Here is a 16,953-nt window from a genome sequence, read left to right as displayed (position 1 = left end):
ATCGTTAAGGTATAGTGGTTTGTTGAATGAATTTCCATTTTTAATTTTCTGCAAGTTCCATTTTTATTTTTAAGTAACTTCCATTTTCATTCAAGTTACTTTTCTATTCTACTTATTTTTTTATTTAATTTCCAAACACATCGTTAACGTATAGTGGTTTCTGGATTGAACTTCCATTTTTAATTTTATGCAACTTTCATTTTTATTTTTATTCAACTTCCATTTTTATTCAATTTTCTTTTTTATTAAACTTCCTTTTTTATTTAATTTCCAAATTGATCGTTAAGGTATAGTGGTTTCTTCAATGAACTTCCATTTTTAATTTTCTGCAACTTCCGTTTTTATTTTTATTCGACTTTTATTTTTATTCAAGTTATTTTTCTATTCAACTTCCTTTTTTATTTAATTTCCAAATAGATCGTTAAGGTATAGTTGTTTCTTGAATGAACTTCCATTTTTAATTTTCTGCAACTTTTATTTTTATTTTTATCAACTTGCTTTTTTATTCAAGTCATTTTTCTATTCAACTTCCTTTTTTATTTAATTTCCAAATTCATCGTTAAGGTATAGTGGTTTCTTCAATGAAATTTCATTTTTAATTTTCTGCAACTTCCATTTTTATTTTTCTTCGACTTCCATTTTTATTCATGTTATTTTTCTATTCAACTTCCTTTTTTTATTTAATTTCCAAATAGATCGTTAAGGTATAGTGGTTTCTTGAATGAACTTCCATTTTTAATTTTCTGCAACTTCTATTTTTATTTTTATTTGGCTTCCATTTTTTTTCGAGTCATTTTTCTATTCAACTTCTTTTTTTATTTAATTTCCGAATGGATCGTTTAGGTAAAGTGGTTTCTAGATTGAACTTACATTTTTAATTTTATGCAACTTTCGTTTTTATTTTTATTCGACTTCCATTTTTATTCAATTTACTTTTCCATTAAACTTCCTTTTTAATTTACTTTCCAAATTGATCGTTATGGTATAGTGGTTTCTTCAATGAACTTCAATTTTTAATTTTCTATAACTTCCATTTTTATTTTTCTTCGACTTCCATTTTTATTCAAGTTATTTTTCTGTCCAACTTCCTTTTTTATTTAATTTCTAAATAGATCGTTAAGGTATAGTGGTTTCTTGAATGAACTTCGATTTTTAATTTTCTGCAACTTTTATTTTTATTTTTATCAACTACCATTTTTATTCAAGTCATTTTTCTATTCAACTTCCTTTTTTATTTAATTTCCAAATAGATCGTTAAGGTATAGTGGTTTGTTGAATGAATTTCCATTTTTAATTTTCTGCAAGTTCCATTTTTATTTTTAAGTAACTTCCATTTTTATTCAAGTTACTTTTCTATTCTACTTATTTTTTTATTTAATTTCCAAACACATCGTTAACGTATAGTGGTTTCTGGATTGAACTTCCATTTTTAATTTTATGCAACTTTCATTTTTATTTTTATTCAACTTCCATTTTTATTCAATTTACTTTTCTATTAAACTTCCTTTTTTATTTAATTTCCAAATAGATCGTTAAGGTATAGTTGTTTCTTGAATGAACTTCCATTTTTAATTTTCTGCAACTTTTATTTTTATTTTTATCAACTTGCTTTTTTATTCAAGTCATTTTTCTATTCAACTTCCTTTTTTATTTAATTTCCAAATTCATCGTTAAGGTATAGTAGTTTCTTCAATGAAATTCCATTTTCAATTTTCTGCAACTTCCATTTTTATTTTTCTTCGACTTCCATTTTTATTCATGTTATTTTTCTATTCAACTTCCTTTTTTTATTTAATTTCCAAATAGATCGTTAAGGTATAGTGGTTTCTTGAATGAACTTCCATTTTTAATTTTCTGCAACTTCTATTTTTATTTTTATTTGGCTTCCATTTTTTTTCGAGTCATTTTTCTATTCAACTTCTTTTTTTATTTAATTTCCGAATGGATCGTTTAGGTATAGTGGTTTCTAGATTGAACTTACATTTTTAATTTTATGCAACTTTCGTTTTTATTTTTATTCGACTTCCATTTTTATTCAATTTACTTTTCCATTAAACTTCCTTTTTAATTTACTTTCCAAATTGATCGTTATGGTATAGTGGTTTCTTCAATGAACTTCAATTTTTAATTTTCTACAACTTCCATTTTTATTTTTTTTCGACTTCCATTTTTATTCAAGTTATTTTTCTGTCCAACTTCATTTTTTATTTAATTTCTAAATAGATCGTTAAGGTATAGTGGTTTCTTGAATGAACTTCGATTTTTAATTTTCTGCAACTTTTATTTTTATTTTTATCAACTACCATTTTTATTCAAGTCATTTTTCTATTCAACTTCCTTTTTTATTTAATTTCCAAATAGGTCGTTCAGGTATAGTGGTTTCTTGAATGAATTTCCATTTTTAATTTTCTGCAAGTTCCATTTTTATTTTTAAGTAACTTCCATTTTTATTCAAGTTACTTTTCTATTCAACTTATTTTTTTATTTAATTTCCAAACAGATCGTTAACGTATAGTGGTTTCTGGATTGAACTTCCATTTGTAATTTTATGCAACTTTCATTTTTATTTTTATTCAACTTCTATTTTTATTCAATTTTCTTTTTTATTAAACTTCCTTTTTTATTTAATTTCCAAATTGATCGTTAAGGTATAGTGGTTTCTTCATTGAACTTCCATTTTTAATTTTCTGCAACTTCCGTTTTTATTTAGATTCCACTTCTATTTTTATTCAAGTTATTTTTCTATTCAACTTCCTTTTTTGTTTAATTTCCAAATAGATCGTTAAGGTATAGTGGTTTCTGGATTGAACTTCCATTTTTAATTTTATGCAACTTTCGTTTTTATTTTTATTCGACTACCATTTTTATTCAATTCACTTTGCTATGAAACTTCCTTTTTTATTTAATTTCCAAATTCATCGTTAAGGTATAGTGGTTTCTTCAATGAAATTCCATTTTTAATTTTCTGCAACTTCCATTTTTATTTTTATTCGACTTCCAGTTTTATTCATGTTATTTTTCTATTCAACTTACTTTTTTATTTAACTTCCAAATAGATCGTTAAGGTATAGTGGTTTCCTGAATGAACTTCCATTTTTATTTTTATTTAACTTCCTTTTTCATTCCAGTTTCTTTTCTAGTCAACTTCCTTTTTTATTTCATTTCCAAATAGATCGTTAAGGTATAGTGGTTTCTGGATTGAACTTCCATTTTTATTTTCATGCAACTTTCAATTTTATTTTTATTCAACTTCAATTTTTATTCAATTTACTTTTCTATTAAACTTCCTATTTTATTTAATTTCCAAATAGATCGTTAAGGTATAGTGGTTTCCTGAATGAACTTCGATTTTAAATTTTCTGCAACTTCCATTTTTATTTTTATTTGGCTTCCATTTTTTTTCAAGTTATTTTTCTATTCAACTTCCTTTTTTTATTTAATTTCCAAATGGATCGTTAAGATATAGTGGTTTCTAGATTGAACTTACTTTTTTAATTTTATGCAACTTTCGTTTTTATTTTTATTCGACTTTCATTTTTATTCAATTTACTTTTCCATTATACTTCCTTTTTTATTTAATTTCCAAATTGATCGTTAAGGTATAGTGGTTTCTTCAATGAACTTCTATTTTTAATTTTCTGCAACTTCCATTTTTATTTTTATTCGACTTCCATTTTTATTCAAATTATTTTGCTATCCAACTTCCTTTTTTATTTAATTTCCAAATACATCGTTAAGGTACAGTGGTTCCTTGAATGTACTTTGATTTTTAATTTTCTGCAACTTTTATTTTTATTTTTATCAACTTCCAATTTTGTTCAAGTCATTTTTCTATTCAACTTCCTTTTTTATTTAATTTCCAAATAGATCGTTATGGTATAGTGATTTCTGGATTGAAATTCCATTTTTAATTTTTTGCAACTTTCGTTTTTATTTTTATTCGACTTCCATTTTTATTCAATTTACTTTTCTATTAAACTTCCTTTTTTATTGAATTTCCAAATTGATCGTTAAGGTATAGTGATTTCTTCAATGAAATTCCATTTTTAATTTTCTGCAACTTCCATTTTTATTTTTATTCGACTTCCATTTTTATTTAAGTTATTTTTCTATTCAACTTCTTTTTTTATTTAATTTCCAAATAGATCGTTAAGGTATAGTGGTTTCTTGAATTAATTCCATTTTTAATTTTCTGCAACTTCCATTTTTATTTTTGTTTAACTTCCTTTTTCATTCCACACTACTACAAAAATAGTTAAAGATCACACTTTGACAAAAAAAAAGATCTCACTTTTATTGGAAGTGTGATAAAAAAAATTAGATTGATATTTTAATCACACTTAATCTGATTGAGTGTGATAATATTTATTTTTTATGTCATTTTTCAATTAAGTGTGATTATATATATATATTTTTAATCACACCTTCTAATTTAAAGTGTGATTATATATACACTACTACTTTTTAATCACACTTTTTAAACAAGTGTGATTATATATATATATATATATATTTTTAATCACACATTCTAATTAAAGTGTGATTGTTTATATATTTTTTAATCACACCTTTTTATTAAAGTGTGATTATATATACACTACTACTTTTTAATCACACTTTTTAAGTAAGTGTGATTATATATATATATATATATATTTTAATCACACATTCTAATTAAAGTGTGATTGTTTATATATTTTTTAATCACACCTTTTAATTGAAGTGTGATTATATATACACTACTACTTTTTAATCACACTTTTTAAGTAAGTGTGATTATATATATATTTTTTAATCACACATTCTAATTAAAGTGTGATTATTTTATATTTTTTAATCACACCTTTTTAATTAAAGTGTGATTATATATACACTACTACTTTTTAATCACACTTTTTAAACAAGTGTGATTATATATATATTTTTTAATCACACATTCTAATTAAAGTGTGATTGTTTATATATTTTTTAATCACACCTTTTTATTAAAGTGTGATTATATATACACTACTACTTTTTAATCACACTTTTTAAGTAAGTGTGATTATATATATATATTTTAATCACACATTCTAATTAAAGTGTGATTGTTTATATATTTTTTAATCACACTTTTTAATTAAAGTGTGATTATATATACACTACTACTTTTTAATCACACTTTTTAAGTAAGTGTGATTATATATATATTTTTTAATCACACATTCTAATTAAAGTGTGATTATTTTATATTTTTTAATCACACCTTTTTAATTAAAGTGTGATTATATATACGCTACTACTTTTTAATCACACTTTTAAAGTAAGTGTGATTATATATATATTTTTTAATCACATATTCTAATTAAAGTGTGATTATTTATATATATTTTTAATCACACATTCTAATTAAAGTGTGATTATATCACTACTACAAAAACAGTTAAAGATCACACTTTGATAAATGAAAATATCTCACTTTTATTAGAAGTGTAATAAAAAAAATTAAATTGATATTTTAATTATACTTAATTTAATTGAGTGTGATCATATTTATTTTTTATGTCACTTTTTAATTAAGTGTGATTATTTATATATATATATATATATTAACCACACTTTTTAATTAAATGTGATTATATGTATATTTTTAATTAAGTTTTAAAAAGAGTTTTGATTTATGTGTTTGGTTATGAGTTTTGAAAAGTAATGATTATATTTTGAATTGAGTTTTGAAAAATGGATGTAAAATTATGATTTGAAAGGTCAAAACAAACACTGAGAGGGTAATTTATATGGAAATTGGACCGAGCTAGGTAAATGGGCTGCTTTGGGCCGCAGTATGAAGGGCCGAGTAGAATGGCCGTATAAGTTACTCCGGTCTTGTGGATGTTTTGGAGTTAGTCCGGTCTGAAAGAAAATTGAAGTTACTGGCCTAGAAATGCTTCGGAGTTATACCGGTCTTAGTGTTGAACCGGTCTTGACATGTTAGTTCGGTTTAACTATACCATGAGTTGTACATGAGAAGCCGAAGTAAGAATAGTATGGGGAAGAGCCGAATTAAGGTTAGTTCGGCTCACTCTGCGGCTAAGCAGAGTCGTGTTTACTTCGGTTATGTGGAAGTTCGGCCATGGTAAAACCATCTCACTTGGTTTGAGCAGTGAGAGGGGTGTTGAGGGATAAGCATTATCCTTCAGGAGTATGAATCCTAGAAGGACTCTGCATGGAGGAATAGAAGTCCCACTAGGATTGTGCCACACGAAACCTATAAAAGCTCACAAACATCACCTTGGGAGAGGTAACACACAACTTTGCTTTCTGAATACACAGAGCTTTGTCTATTTGTCAAGCTTACTGACTTAGGCATCGGAGAGGTTTCCGGCACACACCCGCCGGCTAGCTCACGTTTGTGTTTTCAGGTGATAAAGCGACGTCGTACGGAGGAGCGCAGACTTGGTCAACAGGATTATACGAGAATGTTTATTTCTTTCCCGTACAAAAACCATACTTAAATCAATGGGTGGAACTATGACCACCACCACTACTGCCACTACTACTACCATTACCTCTTATCCACCATCACCACCACTCCACTACTGCAACTGCTACTACCATTACCTCTCCTAAACCACCGCCACTCTATCTCCTCTACCACTACTACAACTTCACCACTAATTTCCTTCGCCATCACCACCACCACCACCACCTCTTGTCCACCACATTCACCACTACTGCCACTCTTTCTTCTCTGCCACTCTCATTTTAGTAACAAAAAAAAAAGGGCCGTAAAAAAATATTTTTCATTGACCAAAAAAAAAAAAACTTTATTTTTAATGGAAAATATTTTTCATTAAAATATTACCCTTACTTCTACAAAAAAAAAAAAATCATTAAAATAAATATGAAACAAATAAATTTTCAACCTTAGTAACTAAAAAAATAAAATATTTTTTTTTCATTACCCCTAATCATCACTCTTTGCCTTTATATCTATGTCTTTCTCTCTCTCTCTCTCTCTCTCTCTCTCTCTCTATCCCACACTGTGCTCGCGTTGCTCACTCTTTCCATCCCCTCTTATTGAATTATCGATGTCCCTCTTGATTATCGATCACTTTTTTCTCTCTCTCTCTTTCTCTCTCTCTCTCTCTCTCTCTCTCTTCTTTCAATCGCTCATCTCTCATTTCTCTTAATCACTTGTCGAAAGAGAAAAAGGTCAAAAAATGAAATGAGCCTCTCTCTCTCTGCTCCCTATCTCTCTTGCTCATCTTTCTTTTCTCTCTCTCTCTTTCTATGTCTTTCTCTATATCTCTTGTTCATCTCTTTTTGCTGTTTCTCTCTCTCTCTTTTTGTCTATCTCTCGCTTATCTTGTTTATCTCTTCTTTTTTTCTCTGTGTGCGTGTGTGTGTCTCTCTCTCTCACTCATCACTATTCTCTTTGGCTCTCTCATCTCTCTTGCTCATCTTTCTTCTCTCTCATTCTCTCTCTATATCTCTTGTTCATCTCTTTTTACTGTCTTTCTCTCTCTGACACTTATTTTGTTTCTCTTTTTATTTTTATTTGTATTTCTCTCTCTCTCTCATCTCTCTTCTCTCTCAATCGTTCACTTCTCTCATTCACACTCATATTTTTCTCTGAGCCCATTGTTGTTGAAAGAGAAAAAAGTCAAAAAATGAAATGGGTCTCTCTCTCTCTCTCTCTCTCTCTCTCTCTCTCTCTCTCTTTCTCTCTGTGTCTCTCGCTCATCTAGCTTTTCCCTCTCTCACTCATCTCTCTAAAAAAATGAGTTTAATTACGTTGGTTTTTAAACAAAAATCTAAAAATTTGACTAACAATTTTTTTTAATTAATTGTTTTTTCAAATATTTTTTTAATTAATTTTTTTAATTATTTTTTTTAAATAATTTTTTTCAAATAAAATTTTTTCAATTAATTTTTTTCCAATTAAAATGTGCATGATCTCATTGTCATAAATAATAAAAAAATAAATATAAATATTTTAGACTTGGATAAAAATATTTTTTAGTGTATAATTTTAATTTTTTTAAATATTTTGTTCAAACGCATTTATAATTTATATTTTTTAAATTAATTAATTAATTAATTAATTATTATTATTATTATTATTTTTTTCTCCAAATCTAACCGTCCATCTCTCACTCACCATCCACTCACCTATAACAAACAAAACAAAAGAAAAAACCCTAAAATCAATCGTCTCCCTCACTCTCTCTCTCAGCCTCATCTCAACTCACTGTCTCTCTCTCTCTCACTCTCTCGTTTCTGCACCGATCACTCTCTCACTCTCTAGTTGTTCATCTCATCGCACCGCCGATCTACTCACAGGTAAACTCTCTCTCTCAATCTCTGTCTCTCTGTCTCTCTCTCGCCCCAATCGATCGTTGATTTTTTTTGTTTTATATATATATATATGATATATCTCTCTGATCTGATCTGTCTCCCTCACTCTCTCATCTCATCAATCTCACTCTCTGTGCATCTCTGCACCGATCGACTCACACACAGGTAAGCCTCTCTCTCTCTCTCTCTCTCTCTCTCTCCCTGATCTCTCATCTCTGCACCGATCGAATCTGTGTTTCTTTGGAAATAAATCTGATTTTTTTTGTGGACCAACAGATCTGATTTTTTGAATTTGTTTTGGCCTGTGTTGTTTTGTTTGAGGTAGCTTCGGTTTCAGATTTGTTCTTCAAATTGTTTTTGCCTCTGTGTTTGTTTTGTTCGGTTTCAGATTTGTTTTGGCTAGTCTGCATCGAATCTGTCTGTATGTTAAATCTGAATCTGTTCAAATTTGTTCAAATCTGTGTTTTTTTCTTCAAATTTGTTCTTTAAATCTGTGTTTCTTTCTGTGTTTCTGTATGTTAAATCCGATCGAATCTGTGTTTCTTTCTTCAAATTTGTTCTTTAAATCTGAAATCTGAATCTGTATGTTATTTAATTTTTGGAATTCAGATTGACCAACTAGGTGGAATTCAGACTGATTACATTCAATCTGTATTTAATCTGTATCTGTATTTAATCTGTATTTTAATCTGTATTTAATTCTGAATCTGTATTTAATCTGTCTGTTTACATTCAAACTGATTGATTCTGTCTGTATAAGTTGTGTTTTAATCTGTATTTAATTCTGAATCTGTATTTTAATCTGTATTTAATTCTGAATCTGTATTTATAAGTTTTAGTTCATTAATTATTAATGTTGGAGCATTTTAAAAAATATGAGAAAAAATGGTCCAAAATAAAGATTGGGAGAAAAAAAAGGTTTAAAAATAAATTTGCAATATTTAATTCAACAAATTTACAAAATTAAACGGTTCTTATCATCAAAAATTAATTCTACACTGAGTCTACCAAACCTAAGAACTCCCATAATAAAATGATAAGTTAAGAAAAACCAAATCCAAAATTCAAAATCTACTCCAACACTTGACGAAGCTCAAGCTAAAAAATATATAAACCGTCGGATCACCTAAGGATGATAAATCGATGATCAAAAATCAAAGTTTGACTGAAGTACGAATTAGGTTGGAATGATTGGCTTTGATAACGACTTTGACCGTAGAAAAATTGAAAAAAACAAGAGAGAGAGAGAGAGAGGGGGGGGAAGCTGGTGGTGTTGTTGGTGGATTGGTGTCTTTTTCGCAAATTCCTATCTCTGTTGAATGAAGCAGAGGAGAAAGATTGGAGAGCCATAGCTTTCTCTCTCTCTCTCTCTCTCTCTTATTGATCAAGAAATTTAGGGAGAGAGACAAATTAGGGTTTCGTTTCAGAAACCATAATGAATGTCATGCGTCGCCTCAAGAGCATCGCTTCCGGCCGCTCCTCTGTTTCCGATCCTGCAATTCTCTGTCTCTCTCTCTCTCTCTCTATATATATGTATAATATTTGTGTGTACAAAATGCATATATATGGATGCTTATGTGTAAATAAAACAAAGGAAAATGAATTCAAAGAAAGGAAAGGAAATTTTGAATCTTGTGATTTGGGTTGTGGTTGTTTCAGGGCTGATACATATAGTTGTTTAGATTTTTTTTTTCCCCTGCATTTTCTTGTATAATGAAATTGAGCGATATTTTCATTATATATGTATGTGTATTTTTGTATATGAATTATCTGCATTTATACAGCATATACACACATTTTTGTTATTATTTGTTCCACCTTTTGATCTGTCGACCGGATTTTTATGTTGCGTAATTATTGATTGTTTCCCCCCCTTTTTTTTTCCTTCCTGTTCTTGTCCACTCCGTTTGGATTGGGTGGTTTTGGTGAGAAAATGAGAGAAATGCTGAGAAAGACAAATCTCTCAAACCTGAAGTGGTGATATTTGATATCTGAATGTTGAGTATTTATCAACAACAAAAAAATCTGAATAGTTTATATAAAGGATCACATAATGTATTCCACATGGTGATTGGATGCCAGTTTGAAAGGAGTTTGGGTGCGTGAAGCTAAAAAAGAAGGGTGCAATAACACTACTCATCATTTTTTCAGTGTTCATTGTGATCAAATTTTTTTTTATTATTTTTTATTGTTTTTGCGTGTGGTAGGTAAGCAGTTTAGATATACGCAAAAAATAAACATTACAATGAGGCTCAATACACCCCCATAGGGGACAATAAAGATAGTTGAGCAAGCCATCAAAACAAAGCATTCAAAGACCTAGTGATAAAATAACTCTCACAATAAAACAAACTCTCACAACTCAAGAGCTAGGCCAAAGAGACAAACAACATGCAAAGTTAGAGGACAACACTTATTATTCATAGAAGGTATACAACTAGATTTCTTAGACTTGGTATAGAGGTTAGCATCCTAAGCAAGCTTAAGATTTGCAATTCTCTCAAAGACGTTCATGTAAACATAGGTGAAACCATATCCAGTTTTTAATGCATAATACATGTTGATACCTCATTTTTACTCCCCCTCAAAAAATACCCAACAATATTGGACCAAATTTTTTTTTTTTTTTGTAAACTTGAGTTATTCACTAACAAATAAATGTAAACATTTTATCTGATTTAAAATGAAGAAATTTAAAAAAATTTATTTGAGCTTGTATTTGATGTTACTGAGTACATCAACGTTTAATTTACAAGAAAACTTGTTATAATGCTTAAATAAGATTAAACAAAGGATAGTGCATGTGGAGATAAGCTGTCTTTTATCGTTTTGTTTCCCTCTCTTTGTTAAAAGGCATCCCCAACTCAACTCAACTTGGATGGCTACAATCTCCCTAAGCAAAGTTTTTTTTTTTTTCTCATTTTTATTCCTTAATTTTATTATTGGAAAATAGTATATACTTTCTTTTTTTAATATATTGAGAATGTTGTGTTGACAATACTTCATGCATTTTTAATTTTTGTAGATATGTAACATTATTATTTAATACAAAACTCTCTTTATTATTTAATCAATAATGCGACATCCTCATAGTTTATTACCTCTAATGATATGATATTGAGGTTAGATCCCACATGATGGAATGTTTAAAATTTGACACTTGTCAAACATATCATTAGAGGTAATTTTTAAGAGTGATAAATTAGGTGTTTGAAATATTTTTCTTATTCAATACAGTACTCTCTTTGTAGATATTGTTTCTATGTAATGTTTTCTAAATTGATTAATGTGAGTGATCAATGAAGAGATAACAAAGCATTGTGGATTTGTGGGATAGTGCCATATTTAGGTGTGAATCAGCATTATTTAAATAAACCAGTGAGGTTCTCTCAGATTATCTCCGTTAGAATGACCTAATTTATCAACTGAACATATTGACTTAATAAATTGGGTCGAGCACAATGTCTAATAAAAAATTTAAACAAAATAATCAAAAAGCATGTTGAACAAAATATCCGATAATTTGAACATAGTGTTTAGATAGAGTGCTCAAACAAAAAATTTATCACATTTCTATGTTGGGACTTCACATAATCTTGAGTTCACAAAAAATTTATCACATTTCTCTCTCATATGCTTTCTTTGTTTTTAAACACATATTTACATTCACCTTTTACCTGATCTGTCTATTTCAGGTATAGAAAAGTTTGGGCTTTGGTGGTAATGTGGTGGTGAAAGTGGTTTAGTTATTCAACAACAGCTATGGGTTCTTCTTATTTTGAGGGTAATAGTAAACCTCTTGATTTTTTTTTAATTATTTTCTTTCTCTTTGTTTTTTCTCTTTTGTGGTTTATACTTGCTAGTGAATGAACTTTGATGATATCATTAGCTTTTGTTTTCCGGGCACACAGTTGAATCTTTTGAAGGTCTTTGGGTGATGGGTCTCGAAGCTTTAGCTGATCTATTTATTAGTCATATTTCATGAGTATTGTATCGATTTGTGATTTTAATGATTTGGGTTTCATTTGATTTTGTTGGTTTATGAGGTATTGATTTTAGGTTCTAAGATTGCCCTTTTTTTGTGGCATTAATCATTTCATAATTGCTATCCAATTGTTTCTGGGTGGGTAAATTTGATCATCAAATCTTTGGCGGGTTATGCAAATTGAAATCTTTTCTCAGCTTATTAGTATTCGTTATCATAATGTGAAATTCTTACTTATTTACTATAAGTAAAGGTTTATATTATTTGATGGATTGGTGGTTTCTGGGGCGTCATTACATAATTAACCCTTTTAGCAGCCCTTCATGGGAATTGAAAATGCAAAGTCAAATGAAGTATATTTAAGCTTCCTGCTTCTTTAATTTGTTACGAAAGTTTTAGATAGTGAGGGTCTGTTTGGGAAGAAAAAAGTCGGGTTTTTTTGGCTAAAATAGTCACAAAAAACAAAATAGGTTATTTTAGCCACAAAAAACAAAACATCAAATCCAACCCATAATCATTACAATCCCCTCTCACAAAAAAATTCAAAAAGCCAACCCACTTCCCAAACGGAGGTTGACTTCATTTGCCCGATTTTATGTGGCTGCCCTATAATAATCCGACTACATTTGACATTGTTGGGATCTCTTTGTCATTGTAAGTCAATCATTAATTTAATTTAATTTATTTAATTTAGTTTGGTGTGGCTTTTCATCCGAGTTGTTGAATTAATTTGTGTTTTTATTTTTCAGGTTAGAAATTTTTTAGAGAGATGCAAAATATGGTCGAAGAATTCAATGACTTAATTTTTCAAGTTTTTTTATTTTTTTTATTTTTTAATATATGTAAGCACAGTTTAAATTTTTTTATTTAATTCCTTTGTACATACTTTTGAACATATTTAACTTTCATTTACGAAATATATGGCGCTATTTCATTGAATATGTGGTTATGATTCAAAGTATAGTATATAGTGTGTATTACATTCTTAAAATGCGTGTACAAAAATAATATTGATTATTCTTCAAATATGTCGAATCTTTTTAGTAATTAATCACACTTAAAAGATGTGATCTAAAGTTTATTATCACAGGTTTTATTGATTTTTAATCACACTTAAAAGATGTGATTTAAATGTTTTTAATCACACTTAAAAGATGTGATCTAAAGTTTATTATCACAGGTTTTATTAGTTTTTAATCACACTTAAAAAATGTGATCTAAATGTTTTTAATCACACTTAAAAGGTGTGATCTAAAGTTTATTATCACATGTTTTATTAGTTTTTAATCACATTTAAAAGATGTGATTTAAATGTTTTTAATCACACTTAAAAAGTGTGATCTAAATGTTATTAATCACACTTAAAAGGTGTGATCTAAAGTTTATTATCACATGTTTTATTAGTTTTTAATCACACTTAAAAGATGTGATCTAAATGTTTTTAATCACACTTAAAAGGTGTGATCTAAATGTTATTAATCACACTTAAAAGGTGTGATCTAAATATTTTTAATCACACTTAAAAGGTGTGATCTAAATATTTTTAATCACACTTAAAAGGTGTGATCTAAATGTTATTAATCACACTTAAAAGGTGTGATCTATACATTATTAATCACACTTAAAAGGTGTGATCTAAATATCTTTAATCACACTTAAAAGGTGTGATTAAAAATGACCCTTTTTAATCACACTCCCAAAGATCACACTTCAATAAAACTTAAAAGGTGTGATTAAATAACAAACATCACACCAAAAAAGTGTGATCTTTATCTGTTTTTGTAGTAGTGCCAGTTTCTTTTCTACTCAACTTCCTTTTTAGTATCATTTCCCAATAGATCGTTCAGGTATAGCGGTTTTTGGATTGAACTTCCATTCTTAATTTCATGTAACTTTCAATTTTATTTTTATTCAACTTCGATTTTTATTCAATTTACTTTTCTATTAAACTTCCTTTTTTATTTAATTTCAAAATAGATCGTTAAGGTATAGTGGTTTCTTGAATGAACTTCCATTTTTAATTTTCTGCAACTTCCATTTTTATTTTTATTTGACTTCCATTTTTTTTCAAGTCATTTTTCTATTCAACTTCCTTTTTTATTTAATTTCCAAATAGTTCGTTAAGGTATAGTGGTTTCTAGATTGAACTTACATTTTCAATTTTATGCAACTTTCGTTTTTATTTTTATTCGACTTCCATTTTTATTCAATTTACTTTTCTATTAAACTTCCTTTTTTATTTAATTTTCAAATTGATCGTTAAGGTATAGTGGTTTCTTCAATGAACTTCTATTTTTAATTTTCCGCAACTTCCATTTTTCTATTTATTCGACTTCCATTTTTATTCATGTTATTTTTCTATTCAACTTCCATTTTTATTTAATTTCCAAATAGATAGTTAAGGTATAGTGGTTTCTTGAATGAACTTCCAATTTTAATTTTCTGCAACTTCCATTTTTATTTCTATTCAACTTCTTTTTTTATTCAAGTTTCTTTTCTCTTCAACTTCATTTTTTAATTAATTTCCAAATGCATTGTTAAGGTATAGTGGTTTTTGGATTGAATTTCCATTTTTAACTATATGCAACTTTCACTATTATTTTTATTCAACTTCCATTTTTATTCAATTAACTTTTTTATTAAACTTCCTTTTTTATTTAATTTCCAAATAGATCGTTATGGTATAGTGGTTTCTTGAATGAAGTTCCATTTTTAGTTTTATGCAACTTCCATTTTTATTTTTATTCAACTTCCATTTTTATTCAAGTCATTTTTCTATTCAACTTCCCTTTTTATTTAATTTGCAAATAGATCGTTAAGGTATAGTGGTTTCTTCAATAAACTTCCTTTTTTAATTTTCTGCAACATCAATTTTTATTTTTATTTGACTTCCATTTTTTTTCAAGTCATTTTTCTATTCAACTTCTTTTTTATTTAATTTCCAAATAGATGGTTAAGGTATAGTTGTTTCTAGATTGAACTTACATTTTTAATTTTATGCATCTTTCATTTTTATTTTTATTCGACTTCCAGTTTTATTCAATTTACTTTTCTATTAAACTTCCTTTTTTATTTAATTTCCAAATTGATCGTTAAGGTATAGTGGTTTATTCAATGAACTTCCATTTTTTGTTTTCTGCAACTTCCTTTTTTATTTTTATTTGGCTTCCATTTTTTTTCAAGTCATTTTTCTATTCAACTTCTTTTTTTATTTAATTTCCAAATGGATCGTTAAGGTATAGTGATTTCTAGATTGAACTTACATTTTTAATTTTATGCAACTTTCGTTTTTATTTTTATTCGACTTCCATTTTAATTCAATTTACTTTTCCATTAAACTTCCTTTTTTTATTTAATTTCCAAATTGATCGTTAAGGTATAGTGGTTTCTTCAATGAAGCTCCATTTTTAATTTTCTGCAACTTCCATTTTTATTTTTATTCAACTTCCATTTTTATTCAAGTTATTTTTCTATTCAACTTCCTTTTTTATTTAATTTCCAAATAGATCGTTAAGGTATAGTGGGTTCTTGAATGAACTTCGATTTTTAATTTTCTGCAACTTTTATTTTTATTCAACTTCCATTTTTATTCGAGTCATTTTTCTATTCAACTTCCTTTTTTGTTTAATTTCCAAATAAATCGTTAAGGTATAGTGGTTTCTGGATTGAACTTCCATTTTTAATTTTATGCAACTTTCGTTTTTATTTTTTTTCGACCTCCATTTTTATTCAATTCAGTTTGCTATTAAACTTCCTTTTTTTATATAATTTCCAAATTCATCGTTAAGGTATAGTGGCTTCTTCAATGAAATTCCATTTTTATTTTTATTCGACTTCCATTTTTATACAAGTTATTTATCAATTCAACTTCCTTTTTTATTTAATTTCCAAATAGGTCATTAATGTATAGTGGTTTCTTGAATGAACTGCCATTTTTAATTTTCTGCAACTTCCATTTTTATGTTTATTTAACTTCCTTTTTCATTCCAGTTTCTTTTCTACTCAACTTCCTTTTTTATTACATTTCCAAATAGATCGTTCTGGTATAGTGGTTTTTGGATTGAACTTCCATTCTTAATTTCATGTAACTTTCAATTTTATTTTTATTCAACTTCCATTTTTATTCAATTTACTTTTCTATTAAACTTCCTTTTTTATTTAATTTCAAAATAGATCGTTCAGGTATAGTGGTTTTTGGATTGAACTTCCATTCTTAATTTCATGTAACTTTCAATTTTATTTTTATTCAACTTCCATTTTTATTCAATTTACTTTTCTATTAAACTTTCTTTTTTATTTAATTTCAAAATAAATCATTAAGGTATAGTGGTTTCTTGAATTAACTTCCATTTTTAATTTTCTGCAACTTCCATTTTTATTTTTATTTGACTTCCATTTTTTTTCAAGTCATTTTTCTATTCAACTTCCTTTTTTATTTAATTTCCAAATAGTTCGTTAAGGAATAGTCGTTTCTAGATTGAACTTACATTTTCAATTTTATGCAACTTTCGTTTTTATTTTTATTCGACTTTCATTTTTATTCAATTTTCTTTTCTATTAAGCTTCCTTTTTTATTTAATTTTCAAATTGATCGTTAAGGTATAGTGGTTTCTTCAATGAACTTCCATTTT

General features: G+C 27.5%; 1 long non-coding RNA gene across 1 annotated transcript; it reads left to right on the top strand.

Annotated features, from left to right (window-relative positions):
• Positions 1–8,198: 8,198 nt before the first annotated feature.
• Positions 8,199–12,469, top strand: LOC145815405 (uncharacterized). The gene is made up of 2 exons (XR_014358332.1): positions 8,199–8,322; positions 12,033–12,469. It is a non-coding gene; the product is annotated as an uncharacterized LOC145815405 (long non-coding RNA).
• The last annotated feature ends 4,484 nt before the right edge of the window (positions 12,470–16,953 follow it).

The sequence above is a fragment of the Camellia sinensis genome, unplaced genomic scaffold, assembly GCF_055761805.1.
Source record: "Camellia sinensis isolate YWXY unplaced genomic scaffold, ASM5576180v1 Unanchor2, whole genome shotgun sequence".
In the NCBI taxonomy this organism is placed as follows: Eukaryota; Viridiplantae; Streptophyta; class Magnoliopsida; order Ericales; family Theaceae; genus Camellia; species Camellia sinensis.
The sequence above is the reverse complement of the archived record's forward strand: the minus strand, read 5'-3'. Positions and strand labels throughout refer to the sequence as shown.